Source organism: Gorilla gorilla, chromosome 2, assembly GCF_029281585.2.
Source record: "Gorilla gorilla gorilla isolate KB3781 chromosome 2, NHGRI_mGorGor1-v2.1_pri, whole genome shotgun sequence".
Classification (NCBI taxonomy): domain Eukaryota; kingdom Metazoa; phylum Chordata; class Mammalia; order Primates; family Hominidae; genus Gorilla; species Gorilla gorilla.
This window is the reverse complement of record NC_086017.1, coordinates 36602273-36624068: the sequence shown is the minus strand read 5'-3', so window position 1 is coordinate 36624068 and position 21796 is coordinate 36602273. Positions and strand designations below refer to the sequence as shown.

The following is a 21796-nucleotide window of genomic DNA, read 5'->3' as shown; positions in this document are numbered from 1 at the left end:
ATAAAAGTTAAAAAAGATAAAAAATACAGAATTATGAATATATATATAGTCTGTAGATGCTATGTGCCTTGAAAAAGTATACAGTATCCATAAAGGTATCTGGAGGTATGGGTTCCCAGGGAAGGAGTAGTCAGTGTAAATGCCTGATTTTATTGTTTGTTTCCCCACTATATATAAACCCCATGAAGGAAGGAATATATTTTTCCTCCTGCCAGTTCCTAAGCTCTTATATTTGTGCCTAACACATAGTATGTACCCAGTATATATCTGTTGAACAAAGAAATGAATGAAATATCATATTTTGCAATAGTCACAATAGTTGATGGATGTTGGACTCTTTAAATTGTTCAAGGGGCAGGCAGTATAAGATTCAGATATGTCTGATTCTAAAGGATTCTCCTTTATCCCCACCCCTTGCCATTTTTCTCTATGTCATTACATCCTGCAAAATACTTAATGGAATTTATTGAAAAAGATGTGGTAGTTGGGTCTTCTCATGGTAGCTTAATGGAAACCCTCCTTCCATCTTTCCTTTCTGGCCAGCTCCAGTATCCCTCCTGTGGTTCCTTAAAGTGTGTTAGTTTTTACTCTATTTGCAGCTGTTTTTGAAAGCTTTAGCCTGATGAAGCCCAAGTAGATGGGCAATATTTTCATGAGCTGTCTATAATCATTATGGAGTCTTAAGAATTAAACATAGGGAATAAAATCATAACAAAGCATGCAGGAAGTTTTCCAAGAAAAACATGAGGAAAGTAATGTAAATTTTCTGTGGCTAATTAAGTTCCTATACCTTACCAGATGCAAGGTAGAAGATTTCTCCTCCTAACCAAAGAATAGTAAGACCAAGGCTGGATCTAGGGGGAGGTGAAGGAGACATTTGCCTCCAATGCAAAACTTCAGAAAAGGCCCCAAACTCCATAGTCAAGAGAAATGCTATTTCAATGCAATATTCCAAAAGAATCAAATCAGCAAATTATGGAAAACTACCTATTTTCGTCAGTAAAGTTTAATTGGAAGAGACCTCTCCATTTCTGAGGGAGATGGTGTCAACTCCTGAAGGGAAGCAGCAGGAAGCTCTGTGGGCCAGATGACCAGCCAGGCTTTGTGGTCATCCTTGACAGCTGCAACAATCACCAGCATCCAAATAACCCTAGTGCAACAGAAAAGAAAGTGGCCCATAAAGCTAGTGACCCGTGTTCTAGTCTTGGCATTACCACCATCCCTGTATAAGACTTATAATCTCTTCATCCATGAAATTAAAGGTTTAGGCTTTATCATTTTCAAAAATTTTACTTTGAAAATTCTCTAAGTTGGCCAAACTTTCTCTGAGTATTTAGTCATGTATTTTTCTTATTATTTTAATCCTCTGCAATCACACTTTCATTTAACCAAATTTCTTTCACTTCTTAACTTAAACTTTGTGAAGGTTGAATTCTGATACTGGTAGAGTTAAAGCATAATCTGGATCAGGCTTTAAATCCCATAGTAAGTACTGACTTACTAGCACCTCTCTACAGCGCCTCCTGTTCCCTTTTTCTGCAGAGGATCATGGTGAATTCTACAGTGTTTCTACTTTTGTTGCTCTCATTTTGCAAGTACTTTTATATTCATCATTCAGAATAGTGATAACTTTATATGGGAGGCTCATTGAAGGCTCAGTCTTACTTATCTCTGAAGTTGAGACCAAAGTGAATGGGTGCCTATCAGAAAAATTTAAAGGAATTGAAAGGAAAAACATGGAAAGAACTCATTCAAGTAGGTGAGACACTGCTTTCCTGAAGTGATCCATGCTTGACTTTGTTGAGTGGAATGAAGACAGGGAGTGACAGCAAAGAACCAGGAAATACATGGTTCAACACTCTTGACTTGATGCTGCTAATACCAAACTTCATCCAGTCTCTATCATAATTCAGATGTCTTTTCTACCAATTAATGTTAAGTCACCACTATTTTCACCATGTATTAAGAAATGTATTTAACTAGTACATAAACAAAAAATAGGCTAAATTCCTCTTATTCAAGGATACCAATTTTTCTACACCAACAAGTCTATTTCTTACTCAAATGGCTAATGAATTTGACATTTATTAGACACTAATCTGAGCTATTCCTTTGTCTGTCTTCCACATGTTCCATTCTCCCATGCAACACAAAAAGGTGATCACAACTCACATTAGCTTTTGAGCCAACCTGCAGCAATCACAAGTTTACACATGTTTTCTTGTCAATAAAGAAGTTTTCCATTCATTGACCCATTTGGGCTCCCTTTGTCCACTCAAGGAACAATGTTCTAATCTGAGACTAATTGCAAGGAAGCACATACCTCATGCTAAACCCAGTGGCTAAAAAGCCAATAGTCACTTAATCTAACACTATGTATCATTTGGGATGGCCTAGGAAACATTTCTTCAATTCCACTCAAAATGATAACTGCTTTGTCATTAGTCTTCAGGCAATGTTCTGTCCCAAGCTAACCTCTTCCAGAAGGATTTAAAGCCTGACATCTTTTCTTTCCACGTTCACCCTCTCATCTTTTGCCTGCACCTTAGTCTCCATCTTTATACAATTCTTCCAGGCGGTTGATCTTCTCAGAGAAGCCAGAATCACAAAGTATCCAAGAAATTGTTCTGAAGAACTTGAATGGATCCACTTGACACAATATACCACATGTTCTCTGAAACTCTTTTGCTCTTGTTGTTGTGTCACCTTTTATTTGACTAAAATTAGCCATCAAATTATTTTAAGGACTATTTTCTCTCCAAAATAATGCTTTTCAAAGCAGAAATGTTGAGGAGGTGGAGCAAGATGGCAGGATAGAAAGCTCCGCCAATTTTCACCCCACCACCCCGCAACAAGGACACCAAGCTAACAACTATTTACACAGAAAAAACACCTTCATGAGATCCAAACATCAAGTGAAGAGATAGTCTTGAATAGTCGATGCTACTCCTTCACCTGGCAGCAGCAGAGTAGTGCAGAGACCATCTCTGGGCATTGGGGGAGGGGGAACACAACAATTCAGTGCTGTCCTGTTACAGCAGAAGTGAAAACTGGACCAAACTCAGCTGACACCCACCCATGGAGGGAGCATTTAAACCAGCCCTATCCAGAGGGGAACTGCTGGCCCCAGTGGTCTGAACTTGAGTGCTGCAAATCTCGCCACTGAGGGCTACAGCACTCTCTGTCTCCATGTAAACTTGAAAGGCAGTCTCGTCCATAAAGACTGAGATTCTTAGGTGAGTACTAGTGCTGAACTATGCCCAGAGACAGTGGACTGGGGCAGGGCAGGCACACAACATAGTGAAATACCAGATGGGACAGCCAAGGGAGTGTGGCACCTCTCCTCCCCTAACTGCGGGTTACACAGCTCACATCTCCAAAAGGGACCCCCTCCTTCTGCTTGGAGAGTGGAGAGGGAATAGTAAGGAGGACTTTGTCTTGCATCTTGAATACCAACTCAGCCACAGCAAAATAGGGCATTAGTCAGAGACATGAGGCCCCTGTTCCAGGCCCTACTCTCAGACATTTCTAGACATACCCTGGGCCAGAAGGGAACCCATTGCCTTGAAGGAAAAAACCCAGTTCTGCCAGCGTTCGTTGTCTGCTAAATGAAGACTCCCTGGCCCCAGAATAATTAGCAGTGATACCCAGGTACTGCATTGAGAGCCTTGGGTGAGCCTCTGAGACCTTGCTGGCTTCAAGTGAGACTCAATACATCATTATCAGCTGAGGTGGCTGTGGGGCAAAACTCCTTCTGTTTGAGAAAAGAATAGGGAAAAGTAAAGGGGACTTTGTCTTGCACCCTAGGTATCCCCACAACCACAGGAGGGCAGAGCACCAATGGGGCTGTTGGGGTCCCTGATTCCAAGCACTGACTCTTGGACAGCATTCCTGGATCTGTCCTGGGCTAGAGGAAAGCCCACTGCCCTGAAGGATGAGTCCTAGGCCAGGCAGCATTAACTGCAAGCTGACTTAAGAGCCCTTGGGCCTTAAGGGAACATTGACTGGCAGTCTGGCAGTACTCTTTGCAGCCTGGATGGCAATGGCTATGGGATAAGGCTCCTCTGCCTTTCCAAAGAGTAGGTAAGAGGGGGAAGGACTATGTCTTATGGTTTGAATGCCAGCTCAGCTACAATACAATAGAACAGCAGGTAGACATCTAAGGTTTTTGACTCTAGACTCTGACTCCAAGACAGCACCTCTGGATCCACCTGGGGCCTGGGGGACCTCACCATCCTGAAGGGAAGGAAACAGACCTGGCTGGCTTTACCACCTGCTGATTGTAGAGCCCCAGGGCCTTCAGCAAACACAGGCAGTAGCCAGGGACTGGTTACAGCAGGCCTTGGGTGAGACCTAGTACTCTGCTGGATTCAGGTCTGACCCAGCACAGTCATAGTGGTGGTAGCCACAGGGGTGGTTATGTTACTCCATCCCCAGCTTTAGGTGGCTCAGAACAGAGGCAGAGACTCTGTTTGTTTGGGAGATAGTAAAGGAAGAGAACAAGAGTCTGCCTGGTAATCCAGAGAATTCTCCTGGATCTTGTCTAAAACCATCGAAGTGGTACCTCTATGAGTCTCCAAGTACCACAGCATTACTGGGCTTGGGGTGCTCCCTAAGGTAGGTACAGCTTCTATCACAATACTCAAGTCCTTCCAAATACCTGGAAAGCCTTCCTAAGAAGGAGGGCTATGAACAAGCCTAGACAGTGCAGACTACAATAAATAGCTAACTCCTTAATGACCAGACACAGAAGAACATCTACTAGCATCAACACCATCCAGGAAAACATGACCTCATCAAATGAACTAAATAAGGCATAGAGGACCAATACTGGAGAAACAGAGATATGTGAACTTTCAGAAAGAGACTTCAAAATAGCTGTGTTGAGGAAACTCAAAGATATTCAAGATAACAAAGAGAAGGAATTCATAATTTTATCTGATAAATGTAACAAGGATATTGATATAATTAAAAGGAATCAAACAGATTATGGAGATGAAAAATGCAACTGAAATACTGCAGAATGCATCAGAGTCCTTTAATAGCAAAAATGATTAAGGAGAAGAAAGAATTAGTGAGCTCGAAAGCAGCCTATTTGAAAATACACGGTCAGAGGAGACAAAAAAGAATAAAAAACAATAAAGTATACCTACAGAATCTAGAAAATAGGCAAAGCAAAAGGGAAAATCTAAGAGTTATTGACCTTAAAGAGAAGGTAGAGAAAGAGATAAGAGGACAAAGTTTATTCAAAGGTATTATGACAAAGAACTTCCCGAACCTAGAGAAAGATACTAATATTCAAGTACAAGAAGGTTGTAGAAAACCAAGCAGATTTAACCCAAAGAAGACCATCTCAAGGCATTTAATACTCAAACTCCCAAATATCAAGGATAAAGGATTCTAAAAGCAGAAAGAGAAAAGAAACAGATAACATAAAATGAAACTCTAAAACATCTGGCAGCAGAATTTTCATGAAAAACCTCACAGGCCAGCAGAGAGCGGCATGACATATTTAAAATGCTGAAGGAAAAGAAAAAGCTTTTTCCATAGGATACTGTATCTGCAGAAAATATCCTTCAAACATGAAGATATAAAGACTTTTCCAAATAAACAAAAGCTGAGGGGTTTCATCAACACCAGACCTTTCATACAAGAAATGCTAAAGGGAGTGTTTCAATCAGAAAGAAAAGGACATTAATGAGAAATAAGTAATCACCTGAAGGTATAAAACTCAATGGTAATAGTAAGTATACAGAAAAGCACAGAATATTATAACATTGTAACTGTGGTGTGTAAATTATTATGCTAAGTAGAAAGACTAAATGATGAATCAATCAAAAATCATAACTACAACATTTCAAGACCACCTGAATATTGAAAAAGTCAGTAAACAAGAAGTTTAAAAGCTAGAGGACAAAGTTAAGCCATGTAGGTTTTATGAATTTGCTTTTTGCTTGTTCATTTGTTTATGCAAACAGTGTTAAGTTGTTGAAAGGTTAAAATAATGGGATATAAAACAGTATTTGCAAGTCTCATGGTAACCTTAAACCAAAAAAACTTACTAGGGAGACATAAAAAATAAAAAACAAGAAACGAAATCATATCATTAAAGACAATCACTTTCATTAGAGGAAGACTGGTAGGAAAGAAGGAAGAGAAGTCCACAAAACAACCAAAACCCAAATACCAAAATGGCAGGAGTATGTCCTTACTCATCACTAATAACATTACATGTAAATGGACTAAACTGTTTAATCAAAAGACATAGACTGGCTGAATGGATGAAAAAAACAAGACTCATTGATCTGTTGCCAAGAAACACACTAAACCTATAAAGACACACATAGGCTGAAAATAAAGATATCAAAAAAGATATTCCATGCCAATGGAAGTCAAAATAGAGCAGAAGTTGCTCTATTTATATCAGAAAAAGTAGATTTCAAGACCAAATCTATAAGAAAAAACAGAGAAAGTAATCTATAATGATAAAGGGGTCAATTCAGCAAGATAATATAATAATTTTAAATATATATAAGCCCAACGGTGGAGCACCCAGATATATAAAGCAAACCTTATCAGAGGTAAAGGGAGAGATAGGCCCTGATACAATAATAGCTGGAAACTTCAACACTCCACTTTCAGCATTGGAGTGATCTTCCAGATAGAAAATCAACAAAGAAGCATCAGACTTAATATGCACTATAGACTAAATATATCTAATAAATATTTATAGAAGATTTTATTCAATGGCTGCAGAATACACATTCTTCTCCTCAGCACATGAATTATTCTCTAGGATAAATTATATTTTAGTTTACAAAACAAGTCTTAAAACATTCAAAACAATTGAAATAATATCAATCATCTTCTCTGACCATAATGGAATAGAACAGAAATTAAAAACAAGAGGAATTTTGTAAACTATACAAATACATGGAAATTAAACAATATTCCCCCAAATTACTCATGGATCAATAAAGAAATTGGGAAAGAACTTGAAAATTTCTTTGAAACAAATGATAATGGAAATACAACATACCAAAACCTATGGGATACAGCAAAAGCAGTACTAAAAGGGAAATTTATAGCTATAAATGCCTACATCAAAAAAGATAAAAAAATTCAAATAAACAATCTAATGATGCATCTTTAAGAACTAGAAAAGCAAGAGCAAACTAAATGCAAAATTAGAAGAAAAGAAATAATAAATATCAGAGCAGAAATAAATAAATTTGAAATTAAAAAATATGAATAAAAGGATTCAATGAAACCAAAGTTGGTTTTTTGAAAAAGCAAGTGGCCAGGTGCGGTGGCTCTCACCTGTAATCCCAGCACTTTGGGAGGGCAAGGCGGGCGAATCACCAGGTCAGGAGATCGAGACCATCCTGGCTAACATGGTGTGAAACCCTGTCTCTACTAAAAATACAAAAAATTAGCCAGGCATGGTGGCGGGCGCCTGTAGTCCCACCTACTTGGGAGGCTGAGGCAGGAGAATAGCATGAACCTGGGAGGCAGAGCTTGCAGTGAGCCGAGATAGCGCCACTGCACTCCAGCCTGGGCAAGAGAGTGAGACTCTGTCTCAAAAAAAAAAAAAAAAGTAAGAAAAATTGGCAAACCATTAGTCAGACCAAGAAAAAAAAGAGGGCTGGGCTTGGTGGCTCACACCTGTAATCCCAGCACTTTGGGAGACCAAGGTGGGTGGATCAAGAGGTCAGGAGTTCCAGATCAGCCTGACCAACATGGTGAAACCTGTCTCTACTAAAAATACAAAAATTAGCCAGGCATGGTAGTGCGTGCCTGTAATCCCAGCTACTCAGGAAGCTGAGGCAGGAGAATCGCTTGAACCCGGGAGGCAGAGGTTGCAATGAGCCGAAATTGTGCTACTGCACTCCAGCCTGGGCAACAGAGCAAGACTCCATCCTCCCCCCCCCAAAAAAAAGAAGAAGAAGATCCAAATAAAATCAGAAATTAAAAACGAGATATTACAACTGATACCATAGAAATTCAAAGGATCATTAGTGGCTATAATAAGCAATGATATGCCAATAAATTGGAAAATCTGGAAGAAATGAACAAATTCCTAGATACATACAACCTACCAAGATTGAACCAGGAGGAAATCCAAAACCTGAATAAACCAATAACAAGTTATGAGTTCAAAGTCATAATAAAAAGTCTCCCTTTAAAGAAAAGCCTGGGACCCGATGGCTGAATTGTACCAAACATTTAAAGAAGAAGTAATACCAATCCTACTCAAACTCTCGTGAAGAAAAGAGGAGAGGGGAATACTTCCAAACTCATTCTATGAGGCCAGTATTACACTGATACCAAAACCAGACAAAAACACATCAAAAGAAAGAAAGAAAAACAAAAAACTATAGGCCACTATCTCTGATAAATATTGATGTAAAAATCCTCAACAAAATACTAGCAATCCAAATTCAACAACACATTAGAAAGATCATCCATCATAACCAAGTGGGATTTATCTCTAGAATGCAAGGATGATTCAACACATGCAAATTAATCATTGTGATATATTATATCAACAGAATTATTCAACATAGTACTAGAAGTTCTAGCTAGAGCAATCAGACAGGAGCAAGATATAAAAAGCATTCAAATTGGAAAGGAAGAAGTCAAATTATCCTTGTTTGCAGATGATATGATCTTACATTTGGAAAAGCCCCAAGACTCCACAAGAAAACTATTATATCTGATAAACAAATTCAGTAAAGTTGCAGGATACAAAATCAACATACAGAAATCAGCAGCATTTCTATATGTCAACAGTGAACAATGTGAAAAAGAAATAAAATTAAATACCTACATTTACAATCACCAGAAATAAAATTAAATACCTAGAAATAACTTAACCAAATAAGTAAAAGATCTCTATATTGTTAAAATGTCCATGCTACCCAAAGCAATCTATACATTCAATGCAATCTCTATCGAAATACCAATGACATTCTTCACAGAAATACAAAAAAAATTGTTTTCTTTTTTCTTTCTTTTTTTTTCTTTTTTTTTTTTTTTAGACAGAGTATCCCTGTGTCACCCAGGCTGGAATGCAGTGGCACAATCTTGGCTCACTGCAATCTCCGCCTCCTGGGTTCAAGTGATTCTCCTGCTTCAGCCTCCTGAGTAGCTGGGATTATAGGTATCTGCCACCATGCCCAGCTAATTTTTGTATTTTCAATAGAGATGGGGTTTCGCCATGTTGGCCAGGCTGGTCTCGAACTCCTGACTTCAGGTCATCTGCCCACCTTGGCCTCCCAAAGTGCTGGGATTACAGGTTTAAGCCACTGTGCCCGGCCCAATCCTAACATTTTTATGGAGCCATAAAAGACCCAGAATAGCCAAAGCTATCCTAAGCAAAACAAAACAAAACGAAAACCAAAAAAGCTGGTGAAATCAAAAAGCTGGTGAAATCACATTACCTATCTTCAAATTATACTCCAGAGCTATAGTAACCAAAACAGTGTGGTACTGGCATAAAAACAGACATATAGACCAATAGAAAAGAATAGAGGTCCTAGAAATAAATCCACACACCTACTGTGAACTCATTTTTGACAAAGGTGCCAAGAATATACACTGGAGAAAAGATAGTGTCTTCAATAAATTGTGCTGGGAAAACTGGATATCCATATTCAGAAGAATGAAACTAAACCCCTATCTCTTGCCATATACAAAAATAAAATCAAAATTGATTAAAGTCATAAATTTAACATCTCAATCTATGAAACTATTACAAGAAAGCACTGGGGAAAATCTCCAGGATATTGATCTGGGCAAAGACTTCTTAAGCAAGCAATACCCCAGAAACACAGGCAACCAAAGCAAAAATGAATAAATGGGATCACATCAAGTTAAAAAGTTTCTGCACAACAAAGGATATACAGTCAACAAAATAAAGAGACAACCTACAGAAAATATTTGCAAACTACTCATCTAACAAGTGATTAATAACGAAAATACATAAGGAGCTCAAATAAATGAAACCTAATAATCTGATAAAAATGGGCAAAATATTTGAATAGATATTTCTCAAAAGAAGACATACAAATGACAAACAACATATGAAAAGATGATCAACATCATTGATCATCAGAGAAATGCAGACCAAAGCTACAATGAGATGTCATCTCACCCCAATTAAAGTGGCTTATATCCAAAAGACAAATGCCAAAGAGGATGTGAAGAAAGGGGAACCCTTATACACTGTTGGTGGGAATGTAAATTAGTACAGCCACTATGGAGAATATTTTGGAGGTTCCTCAAAAGACTAAAAATTTAGCTACCATAGAACCCAGTAATCTCAGTGCTAGGTGTATACCCAAAAGAAAGGAAATCGGTATATTAGAGAGATATCTTGTACTCCTATGTTGTTGCAGCACTGTTTACAATAGCTATGATTTGGAAGGAACCTAAGCGCCCACCAACAGATGAATGGATAAAAAAAATGTGGCACATATATACAGTGGAGTACTATTCAGCCATAAAAAACAATGAGATCCAGTCATTTGAAAAAACATGCATGGAACTGGAGATGATTGTATTACGTGAAATAAACCCAGCACAGAAAGACAAGTATCACATGTTCTTACTTACTTGTGGGATCTACAAATGTTAAAATTAAACAATTAAACTCAGGCATAAAGAGGAAAAGATGGTTGCCAAAGGCTGGGAAGGGTAGTAGGGAGCTTGGGGTGGGAAAGGTGGGGATGATTAATGGGTACAAAAGTAAATATTGGGAAGAATGAATAAGACGTACTATTTGGTAGCACAATAGAGTGACTATAGTCAATAATAACTTAATCGTACATTTTGAAATAAAGATTATATTTGAAATGTTTGCAACTCAAAGGATAAATATTTGAGGAGATAGTTACCCCATTCTCCATTATGTACTTGTTTCATATTGAATGCCTATATCAAAACATCTCATGTACCCCTTAAATATATACATTTATGATGTACCCACAAAAATTAAATAAAAACAAAAAACAAAGGATTAATGAATCTAAATAAAAACAAAGCAGGAGTGCCTTGTTGTCTATAAAGATGGGTTTTCTTAAGTAAAAACATTTTAAAATCTCTTTGTGTTTGTAAAACAATATTATGACTAGAATAATTTGTTTTAAAAATAAATATTATCTATAATATCACTAGCTGAACATAGTAATAATTTCATTTTTAATCATTCTTTTCCAACCTGGGTCTCCATGTCTGTACATATATTTTAAAAGTTGCAATATTTGTGTACAAGCAAGCTTTCTTACCTTCAGTCGTGGGACTTTCCCATTATACAGTCTTTACTGGCACCACTTTTTAATATTAGCGGGTAGAAGTACAGATTTCTTACATGCATATATTGTGTAGTGGTGAGTTCTGGGCTTTTAATGTACCCATCACCCAAATAGTGAACAGTGTACTCAACAGGTAATTTTTTAACCTTCGCTATCCTCCCACCTTCTGAAGTATCTGATGTCTATTATTCTACCCTGTATGTATATGTGTACCTATTGTCTATCTCCCACTTAAGTGAGATCATGAGGTATTTGACTTTCTTTTTCTGAGATTTTTCAGTTAGGATAATTGCCTCCAGTTCCATCCATATTGCTGCAAAATACATGATTTTATTCTTTCTTATGGCCGAGTAGTATTCCATAGTATATATACACCATATTTTCTTTATCCAATCCTCCACTGATGGACACTTAGGTTGATTCCATATTTTTGCTATTGAGAATGGTGCTGCAATAAACATACTAGTGCAGTTATCTTTTTGATAGAATGATTTTTCCCCCTTTGGATATATATCCAGTAGTGGAATTGCTGGATAGAATGGTAGTTCTATTTTTAGTTCTTTGAGAAATCTTCACACCGTTTTTCATAAAGGTTGTAATAATTTACATTCTCACCAACAGCGTATAAACATTCCCTTTTCTCTGCATTATCAACATCTGTCATTTTTTGACTTTTTAATAATAGCCATTCTGACAGGTATAAAATGGAATCTGTCTGTACTCTTAATTTGCATTTCTGATTAGTGACATTGAGCATCTTTTCATATGTTTGTTGACTGCTTGTGTGGTTTCTTGAAAAATGTCTGTTCATGTACTTTGCCCACTTTGTAACGGAGTTGTTTGTTGTTTTCTTCTTGAGCTGTTTGACTTCCTTGTAGATTCTGGATATTAGCCTTTTGTCGGGTGCATAATGAAAATATTTTTTTCCCATACTGTAGATCGTCTGTTTATCTTGTTGATCATTTCTTTTGCTGTGGCATCATTTTAAATGGCACCTTAAGAATGCTCTAGATGACTACATAGTCATTTGTGGTAGTAGTGTTCTGTGTTGTCCTAACATTGGTAAAATATCTTTGGGTGGTGTGTACTCAACTTCCATTTTCACTTACTGTCTTTTTACATGTGCCTGCTACAGAGACAATTTTTTGGATGCTTTGAAGCTTGGATTATAGGTAATTGTGTGACTTTTTTTCCTTGTGTTCTCTACATTTCTGCCCCATGGAATACAAAGATGGAGCGGAAGTACCTGTCTTGCAACAATAGGACTACAATTATGAGGATGCTGTGAGCATGCTAAGGATGGCAAAGCAGGATGACAGACAGAGCTTGAATTATTGAGATGTTGTACTGGCCTTGCACTGCCTAACTCCAGTTTTATATTGTAAAGACAAATAATCTCTTCTATTTTAAAGCATTGTGATTATATTTTCTGTTATTTGCAACTGTACTTATTCCTTAATGATTCAGTTTTAATAAGCCTAAGATTCATTTTGATACACCTCCAGAAATCATACCATTAAATAATTCAGTTGTAACACAGGAATGCCACTAACCATGACCCTGGGGATGCCATGGTAGCAGGTCCCATGGGCTTCTCAGTATGCCTGTTGGCTCTCCTCCTACGATTTAGACAACAGACTCTGGGATTGGAAACGCTTGTACAATTCTTCGCCTCTGATGGCACTCAATCAGTGAAGCATTCTCAATGCATTCTTCCTACTACTAAGACCAATGCTTGTTAGAATCAAGGTAGAGGTAGCCAGGTAAGGGCAGTGGAGAGCAGCTGTTGGGAGTATCCGATGATTTTTTTCTTTTAATATTTGTTTATTAAATAAATGTTGAGTGCCTTCTAGGAGCTACAGACTGGGTTAGGCATTAGGATGTGAGAGAGCTGACTGAGGAAATTTCTTAGTTGAAAATGAGCTGAAACACTGGAGAATGTAAGATGTATAATGCCACAATCACCAAGACACCGGAGAGAAGAAGCAAAAATGAAAAGGTACCTAATATGTGCCTGCTAAGGAAAGAGAGAAGGGTGATGGTGGGTCTGAAGTCCAAGGCAGGTTAACAGATAGAGCAAAGGATGATGAGGGGTACAATTGGATACTTTGTTTCTGTTTTTACTTTTAATATAAATCAAAGGTTTATGTATGTACCACATACAGGAAGGTAAACCCATAATAATTGTATAGCTCTATGAATTTTCACAAACTGAGTCCATTTGTGTATTAGAACCCAGATGAAGAAAGATAACATGACTAGCACCCCACAAATCCTGCCCTGTTTCTTTCTCCTTATAATCCTTCCAGTGGTAACAACTATCTTGCTTTTTAACACCATATATTAATTTTGCTTACTAGTTACTTTAAATTTATGGGAACATCCAGTATGTACTCTTCTGTGTCTAGCTCCTTTTGCTCAACTTTGTATTAGTATGATTCATCCATGTTTTTGCTTAAAATTATCATTTTATGATAATTCTCATTTCTGTGTAGTTTTCCATTGTGGTGGTGTTCCATAATTTCTCTTTCTTTACTAATTATACTTTTGATGGATTATTGGGCTGTTTCCAGTTAAGGGTCATTACAAAAGTATGCAAAAAATTGTGCACATATCTTTGGTGCACTTATGTGAACATTTCTGTTGGGTAAATATACTTAGGAATGGATTTGCTGGGCCATAAAATAGTTGTATACTTACTATTTGTAGAAACGGCCAAACGTTTTCCTCAAGGTTACTCTGTAAGTTTATATTTTCTACAGCAGTGAATAAGCTATACACTTAGGCTCATTGTAAGGTGTGTGTGTGTGTGTGTGTGTGTGTGTGTGTGTGTGTATGCTAAAATACTTCATTGAAATATAATTTAAATGTAATGAAATTGCAAGACTCTCAACCTTAATTCATTTTGACAAATGGATACATGTAACTGTCACTCAGATAATGATATATAATATTTCTTTCCATGGCTACCAAAAGTTCCTTCATACCCCATTTCAGTCATTCACCCTCTCCTGAGGCATTTTTATAATTTCTTTTACCATCAATTAGTTTTGCCTGTTCTCAAACCTCTTACAAATGGAAACATAGTATATTCTTGGATCTAGCTTCTTTGGCTCAACACGGTATGATCCCTCGAGTTGCTGGTATGTTTGTAATTTGTTTTTTTCTCATTGCTGGAGATTATTGAAGGATACTTTTTAAGGGAGGAAGGCCAGGCCCACCAAATCTAAACCTGGTCTATCTTTCAGATATCTGGGAATCTTCACTATTTTTAACCCCAGTTTTTGGAGAATCATAATCTGTTGGCATCAATGTATGGCCTGACTTTGCCTGATTTTTAAAATTGTTCCTCTCTAGAGCAATCTATTTTGGTGGAAGTAGCTTGACATGACCCGCTAATATCAGAATGTTTATTCTATTCTCTGACTCTTGGCTTCCTATTTTCACATTTTTTAACATACATTTCAGTTTCTTTCCACTGGATTTATAAATGAAAGCATACCATTTAAGTAAGTATGTGTGTTGAAAATTTCTAGTGCTCCATAAGGCTATGGAAATTTGACCCAAGTATAGGTTAAGTCTGTAGAATTACAGCTACCCTCAGTCTCCCAACCAATGTGTGCAACCCAGTAGGCCATAAATCAGCACACCATTCAAACCAATGTTATTTATTTTTTGGTTTAACATTTGTTAGAGAGAAGCTAAGCATCTATTCATAAAGTGTATACTCCATTCTATATATTCAAAATAAGACACGTATTAAATGTATTAATATAATACAATGCTGTAATTTATTTGTAATTACCTTTATGTGACCATATTTTGGCAGTCACAACAGATTACAGGCGGTCATTTTCACTCACAATAGGCAGAAGCAACTGGCATGCATAAAGAAATAAAATATCTTCCAAATACTTTTGTGTAGATTACACACTTGCTGCTTTTCTGTAATTACTGTTCTCTTTTTTTTGCAATGTATATGAAATGGCTCAACATTTAGCTCTTAGGATCAACCTTCAGTCTTGCTGGAATGGCATTCCTATTCATGCTTTAGTCTCTGCTCAACTTACCCAACTTGCGAATTTCAATTCAGGGTTGCTGGGTTTTGTTTTGTTTCTGTTTGTTTTCTTTTTCTGTTGTTGTTGCTTTGTGTTGTTCTTTTCCTTTTCTTCCCCCTTTGTTCTTTTCTCCTTCCCTATCTTCCTTTAGTCCCTCTCTGATGGGCATCACATGGTTCTGAGGGAGGAAACTACACTTACACTTTTTGTCCATTATGGATAGAGGTCCTTGTGGAAACCTGTGCTACCTGGAATCATTTTTCTGATTTATTTCTGTGATAGTTTAGAACCCCATAGTCTGGCCCCTCTAGTAGCTGCCATCCAAATTCTTAGTCTAGTCTAAGAGATTCACCAAAATATATATATCAGGTATGGTGAACTATGAAGATAAGATTTGGGGTTTCCTAGTAAAATATTAATTAACAGAAAATATTATTCACATCTTTAATTTTAAATATGAATATTTGATTTATTGAAGTCAATACAATAATCTATTTTTTCTTATTTTAAGTTATACTTACAAATCTCTTCTTGTACTTATAAAATTAACAAAAATGCCCCTCAGTTTTAAAGAAACTTCAACTAATATGCTGTCCAATTTAAAGCTTTAAGGTTTATTTTATTTTATTTTATTTTATTTTTGAGAGGGAGTTTTGCTCTTGCCACCTAGGCTGGAGTCCGATGGCGTGATCTTGGCTCACTGCCACCTCCTTCTCCCAGGTTCTAGGGATTCTCCTGCCTCAACCTCCTGAGTAGCTGGGATTATAGGCGCCCGCTACCACGCCGGGCTAATTTTTGTATTTTTGGTAGAGACAGGGTTTCATCATGTTGGCCAGGCTGGTTTCAAACTCCTGACCTCAGGTGATCCACCCACCTCGGCCTCCCAAAGTGCTGGGATTACAGGCGTGAGCCACCATGCCTGGCCTATTTTTTTGAGACCGAGTCTCGCTCTACCGCCCAGGCTGGAGTGCAGTGGCGCGATCTCGGCTCACTGCAACTTCCGCCTCCCAGGTTCTCGTGTGGCAGCCTCCGGAGTAGCTGGGATTACAGGGGCCCGCCACCACGCCCAGGTAATTTTTTTTTTTTTTTGGAGCTGGAGTCTCGCACTGTTGCCCAGGCTGGAGTGCAGTGGCACAGTATCTGCTCACCGCAGGCTCCGCCTCCTGGGTTCACGCTATTCTCCTGCTTCAGCCTCCTGAGTAGCTGGGACTACAGGCGCCTGCCAGCATGCCCGGCTAATTTTTTGTATTTTTAGTGGAGATGAGGTTTCACCATGTTGGCCAGGCTGGTGTCAAACTCCTGACCTCAAGTGTTCCTCCCGCCTCAGCCTCCCAAAGTGCTGGGATTACAGGCATGAGCCGCCGAGCCTGGCCCAGCTTTAAGTATTAAACTTATATATTTTAAGCTCACCTTATACATTTATTACATTAAAACACAAAATTTTCTTTTTAAGAATTTCAAGTAACTAACAAGCAAAAAAAATCTTTTAGAGCACCTAAGTTACTCTTTCAAATCTATAAACTTATGAAACTTATTTAAATTTTAAATTTGTATTAAGCAGTTCCACAATGAATGTATATATATAAGTATATAAAGATTTCAACCTCAAATCACATGTCCAAACCAATTACTCAGTTACACATTTCACATTGGAATCATAAAGCTGATATGTTACTCTCAAAGGCAAAATTCTTTTAGACGTTACAAATTCTTAAAATATCAAGCATGTACTTAGTACAAAATGTTAGTACCATAATTTTCTTAAATATGTCTACATTTATTTCCAAATGTTCTCAAGGATAAAAGAGTCTTATTTGCTGAGACAATTATATTACATGGATGATTTTGAGGTTATCTTCTCAACTAGTGAAAGTTACATATGAAATAGAGATATGACCTTGTTTAAAATTTATTTTCATGCTTTTTATGGTCACTGTGACACGGACTCTAAAACTTAAACAGGGCAGACTGCCCACCATCCTGAGCATGAGTTCTATTCGTATCTTATTCTTCTGTCTATTCAAGGAACTTTACAACTCACTCTGTCTTACCATTTGGTTAGATTCAACTGTGTGACTCCATTCTGAATTTTTTTTATCATTCCTCTAGCTATTAGTGCTACACAGCTTATGAAATTGTTTGATTCCATGTATCTCTAGAGCCAGACGTGTTATTTTAATTACATGAACAAAAGACTGAGGTGTATACTTTGTAAAAAGACAGAGAAAAGTACTTAAGAAAGTAAAAGACCAGAATTTATTTAGCTGGTGTACTCAGAGGAGGTTTTTACTGTGTTAAGCTCAGAACCATTGTTACCCACAGAAAACACTTTCTCATTTTTTTTTTCATTCATACATACATTTAATCAATACTTATTAATATCCATCATTGTCCAGCCTCTGGAACTAAGAAAGGAAGAAGTAGTTAAAATAAACTGATCATTTAAACATTTATTATAGACCAGAAATTTTATCTGCATCTATTAATGCCATGAAGTAGGAACCACCAGTTTTGTTTTACAAATGAAGAAAATAAGGCCCACAGGGGATAAGAAAATTTTCCATTTTCTACATTGACAAAGCTATCCAGTGACCAAAACCAGATAGGAACTTAGTGACAGCTGGATCTAAAATGTATATCCTCTGCCTCCAGAGAGGAGCTCATCATTTAGGGAGTGGAAGTTGTCAGTAAAGGTGCAAAAGGACAAGAACAGAAATAGCAGAGACCTGAAAAGTAGAAAGCCTAATGCTTATGACCTTGCTACTGGAACTCAGCTTGAGGGGTGTGTGTGTGTGTGTGTGTGTGTGTGTGTGTGTGAACGTAAATGTTGCAGATGAAAGAACTAGCCATGTCAGTAAAACCTTCCTGAAATCTCTGTTTTTAGGAAACAAATACAAGAATGTTTACCACCAAAGATAAAGTGGCAATCAATCAATACAAAGTGAGTAGGAGAGAGGCTGCCACATAGCCATCAGATAAACTAAGATTTTAAGTTTGCGCTTATCATATCCATTGTCTTCACAAAAACATTAAATTATCTTCTATGACTGCTTCATAGGAGAGGGTTATTTTATTATTATTTTATTTATTTATTTATTTTTTTGAGACGCAGTCCCGTGCTGTCGCCCAGGCTGGAGTGCAGTGGCACGATCTCGGCTCACTGCAAGCTCCGCCTCCTGGGTTCACGCCATTCTCCTGCCTCAGCCTCCCGAGTAGCTGGGACTACAGGCGTCTGCCACCACGCCGGGCTAATTTTTTGTATTTTAGTAGAAACACGGTTTCACCGTGTTAGCCAGGATGGTCTCGATCTCCTGACCTCGTGATCCACACGTCTTGGCCTCCCAAAGTGCTGGGATTATAGGCGTGAGCCACTGCGCCTGGCCTTTATTATTGTTTTTTTAAACAGTCTGGCTCTGTTACCCAAGCTGGACTGCAGTGGCGTGATTATAGCTCAATGCAGCCTCAAACTCCTGGACTCAAGCAATCCTTTCACCTCAGCCTCCTGTGTAGCTGGGACCACAGGTGTGTGACATTGTGCTCAGCTGATTAAAGAAGATTTTTTTTTTTTAGAGGTGTGACCATGTTGATCAGGCTGATCTCAAACACCTTAGCCTTCCAAAGTGTTGAGATTACAGGCATGAGCCAATGTGCCTCATCAGGAGAGGGTTATTTTATTGAGAAATTGTAGTTGCACCATGACTGCACTAACCTTTTGGCTTTCTTTGTTATCTGTGTTTGGGAGCAGTTTAACACTGACTACTATCTTTGCAAATTTTCTAACCATGCAATGGCAGCTCCCTGAATTACAGGCATCACACCTAGGAAGAAGTGACTTTTTCCTCACTGCACTTCTTGATAGAGTAAACTACCCGAAATGATGACAGACACCCTAATTTTAAACCCATTCTAAAGTGAGCTCCTCTCATGCTTCGTATTCATATTAACAACTTCTTGCTTATCTAGACCTCTATTTTTATGCACCCATAGTCTGTATATGTTCTTTCTTTTGACTATTTCCCTGTTTGTTGCCCTTTCCGAGTAAGGAAAGAAAAGAAAAAGTTCAGTTAGTTAAGGCTGTCTTGGCTAAGAGCCTCTGTTGTAAGAATGTCTTTTGGATTTTGATTTGCCTGACCGATGTGGTCCCTAATTTGTTTTCAACAGGGCCAGCCAAACTCACTCCAGCTCCTGTCACAGCCACTCCACTTTTTCTGTCATCTTTTCTATTATGTGACAACCTTGAAACTGTACGTTTTACACAGACTCTGCTATTCACACGCTGGCTTTCAAATAACAGTCTAATTGATTTAGAATGGCTCTATAGAAACATGGTGCATCATGGACATTCTAAAAGTAGAATTCTTAAGTGCAGAATCTGTTTCTATCATGTCCCAGCTGCGTGATCTTGTGCAAAGCACTGAAACTATTTGTGCCTCAGTTTCACACTCTAAAATAGGAAAAGTTTTGTCTCTACTTCGTACGTTTACTGGGAGGGTTAAGTTACTAAATACATCTAAAGCCTTTGGAAGCACGTCAGTTGCATACCTAGTGCTAGATAAATGTTTGTTATCAATCTTATTTTATTAGAGAAAGGGCTGACATAGTTTGAGTATAGGATATAACCTTTAGAGGGAGAGTTCTGCACTGGGTTTTCCATTGCCTCAGCTCTCTAGGCCCTGAACCCATGATTAAATGAGTCAGCTGTAGATTTAGTTGTAACTGATTAGAATAAATAATGTGCAGGATTTATTTCCATTTGGCCTGGATCCTCATATCCTTCCAACAGTGTCCCTCTTCCATGATCAGAGCTCTCTTTGACTAAAAAATTAAAACTGAACAACCACAATAGCAACCAAAAGTCAGCTGTATCAAAGGATAGAATAGGAGCTAAGCAAACAAGGTATCTTGGTTTGGTTCTGTGAGTTCCATGTTTTCAGACACAAGAAATAATTGAGTTACATTTTCCCCATTGGCTTGCTGGAAAGGTGAGCCCATTATACTAACTTTTCTAGAGGCAGATTATTTTTGGAGTTCAGCTCTTATGGCATTAACCAAGTTCTAAATAGTAAATTATCCTGAGTCAGCCGATTGTGAATGAATAAACAATAAAAGGCCTTATTCTCTGAGGACTAGGTCTGGTATTTCTGTCTCTTTCAGAGGTTTGACCAAGTGTGAGGTTTGGGAATGGGAACCCAGGCCTGCCATCTGGCCAGTCAGCTTTCTCCCTCATTCCTCTTTAGTGGGGTTTTCCATTGTGTTCCTTGTTGCATCTGCTTGGTGGTTGAATACCAATCCCAGCCAACATCTCCTCACTCTGTTACAAATGCCACACTCATTATCTGTTTAGCAGACAAAGGCTGCTGTTCTAGGGCTAGGAGTCCATGCTGTATAATCCTGGCTAGCACAGATGGAGTGTGGGCATGGATTCAGAATTTTGGAGTTAGAAAAGACCACATATATCTTCTCTACCAACATTATTCAACAGAACTTGCTGTGATGATGGAAATGGTTTATAATCTGTGCTATCAATATGGTAGCCACTAGCTACACATGGCATTGAAATTTGAGTAGTGTGACTGATAAAGTAAATTTTAATTTCATTCACATATAGCTAGGGGTTATTACATTAGTCAATTTGGAATTTTTTCACTTAGTTTATAAATAATAAAGCTAAGACCCCAAGAGAGGAAGAGTGAGTTGTTCAAAGTCATATAGTAGATACACAGCACAGTTGGGATTAGTGATTGGAAATACCCTCTTCCATACTAGTGCTTTCCCTTTCTTACAATCCCAAAGCCATGAACACAGTTCTAGAATCCCACTGGTATCGATAAAACACCAGAGTCTCTTATTTTTGTGAGGTCTAATATCCAGGAAGCAGTTCCCCATCATCACCACCTTCCTGACATGCTTTTCTTTTGTGACTTTCAGGGGTGGGGAGTGCTGTTTCTGCTTACTGTATGGACAAGATTTCACCAAAGGCTGGAGTGGACAAAGCATTCAGTAACTTAATCCGCAGCCCAACAGTTTTTCTCCTCCTTCAGGGATAATGTGAGCTCATTTGTGTTAGGCTCTGCATCTGGATCCCTCTGGAAAACTCTAGATGGTGAAATGTAACCATTTTATTGAAAACTGTCCACACAGTATCTTCTGGGATTTGTCAACAGTCTCAGCAAATCCCATGGTAAATAATATTCTGAATGTTTTGCACATTTCAAAGCAAATTTTTCTCGTCAGGATTTTGCTGGCTTCTGGGTGGTTTCTTAGAGGAACATTAGTATTCATTGAAATATTCATTTTTAAAACACTAGAAATTGACACTCAAGTGGAGTGTGGCTAAGGATTTGAGTCCTAGAAGATTTTAAGCTGCCAAGTGAAGAGGTAAAAAAAAAAAAGTCTCTTTCTGTAATTAGATACACACAACCA

General features: G+C 38.0%; 1 long non-coding RNA gene across 1 annotated transcript in view; it reads left to right on the top strand.

Annotated features, from left to right (window-relative positions):
• LOC129532656 (uncharacterized) overlaps nt 1-21392 on the top strand; it is a 102209-nt gene extending 80817 nt beyond the window's left edge. Inside the window, exons 3-4 of the long non-coding RNA XR_008678491.2 lie at nt 18258-18314; nt 21302-21392. This is a non-coding gene — a long non-coding RNA (uncharacterized lncRNA). The remainder of the gene's footprint in view (nt 1-18257; nt 18315-21301) is intronic.
• Nucleotides 21393-21796: the final 404 nt, after the last annotated feature.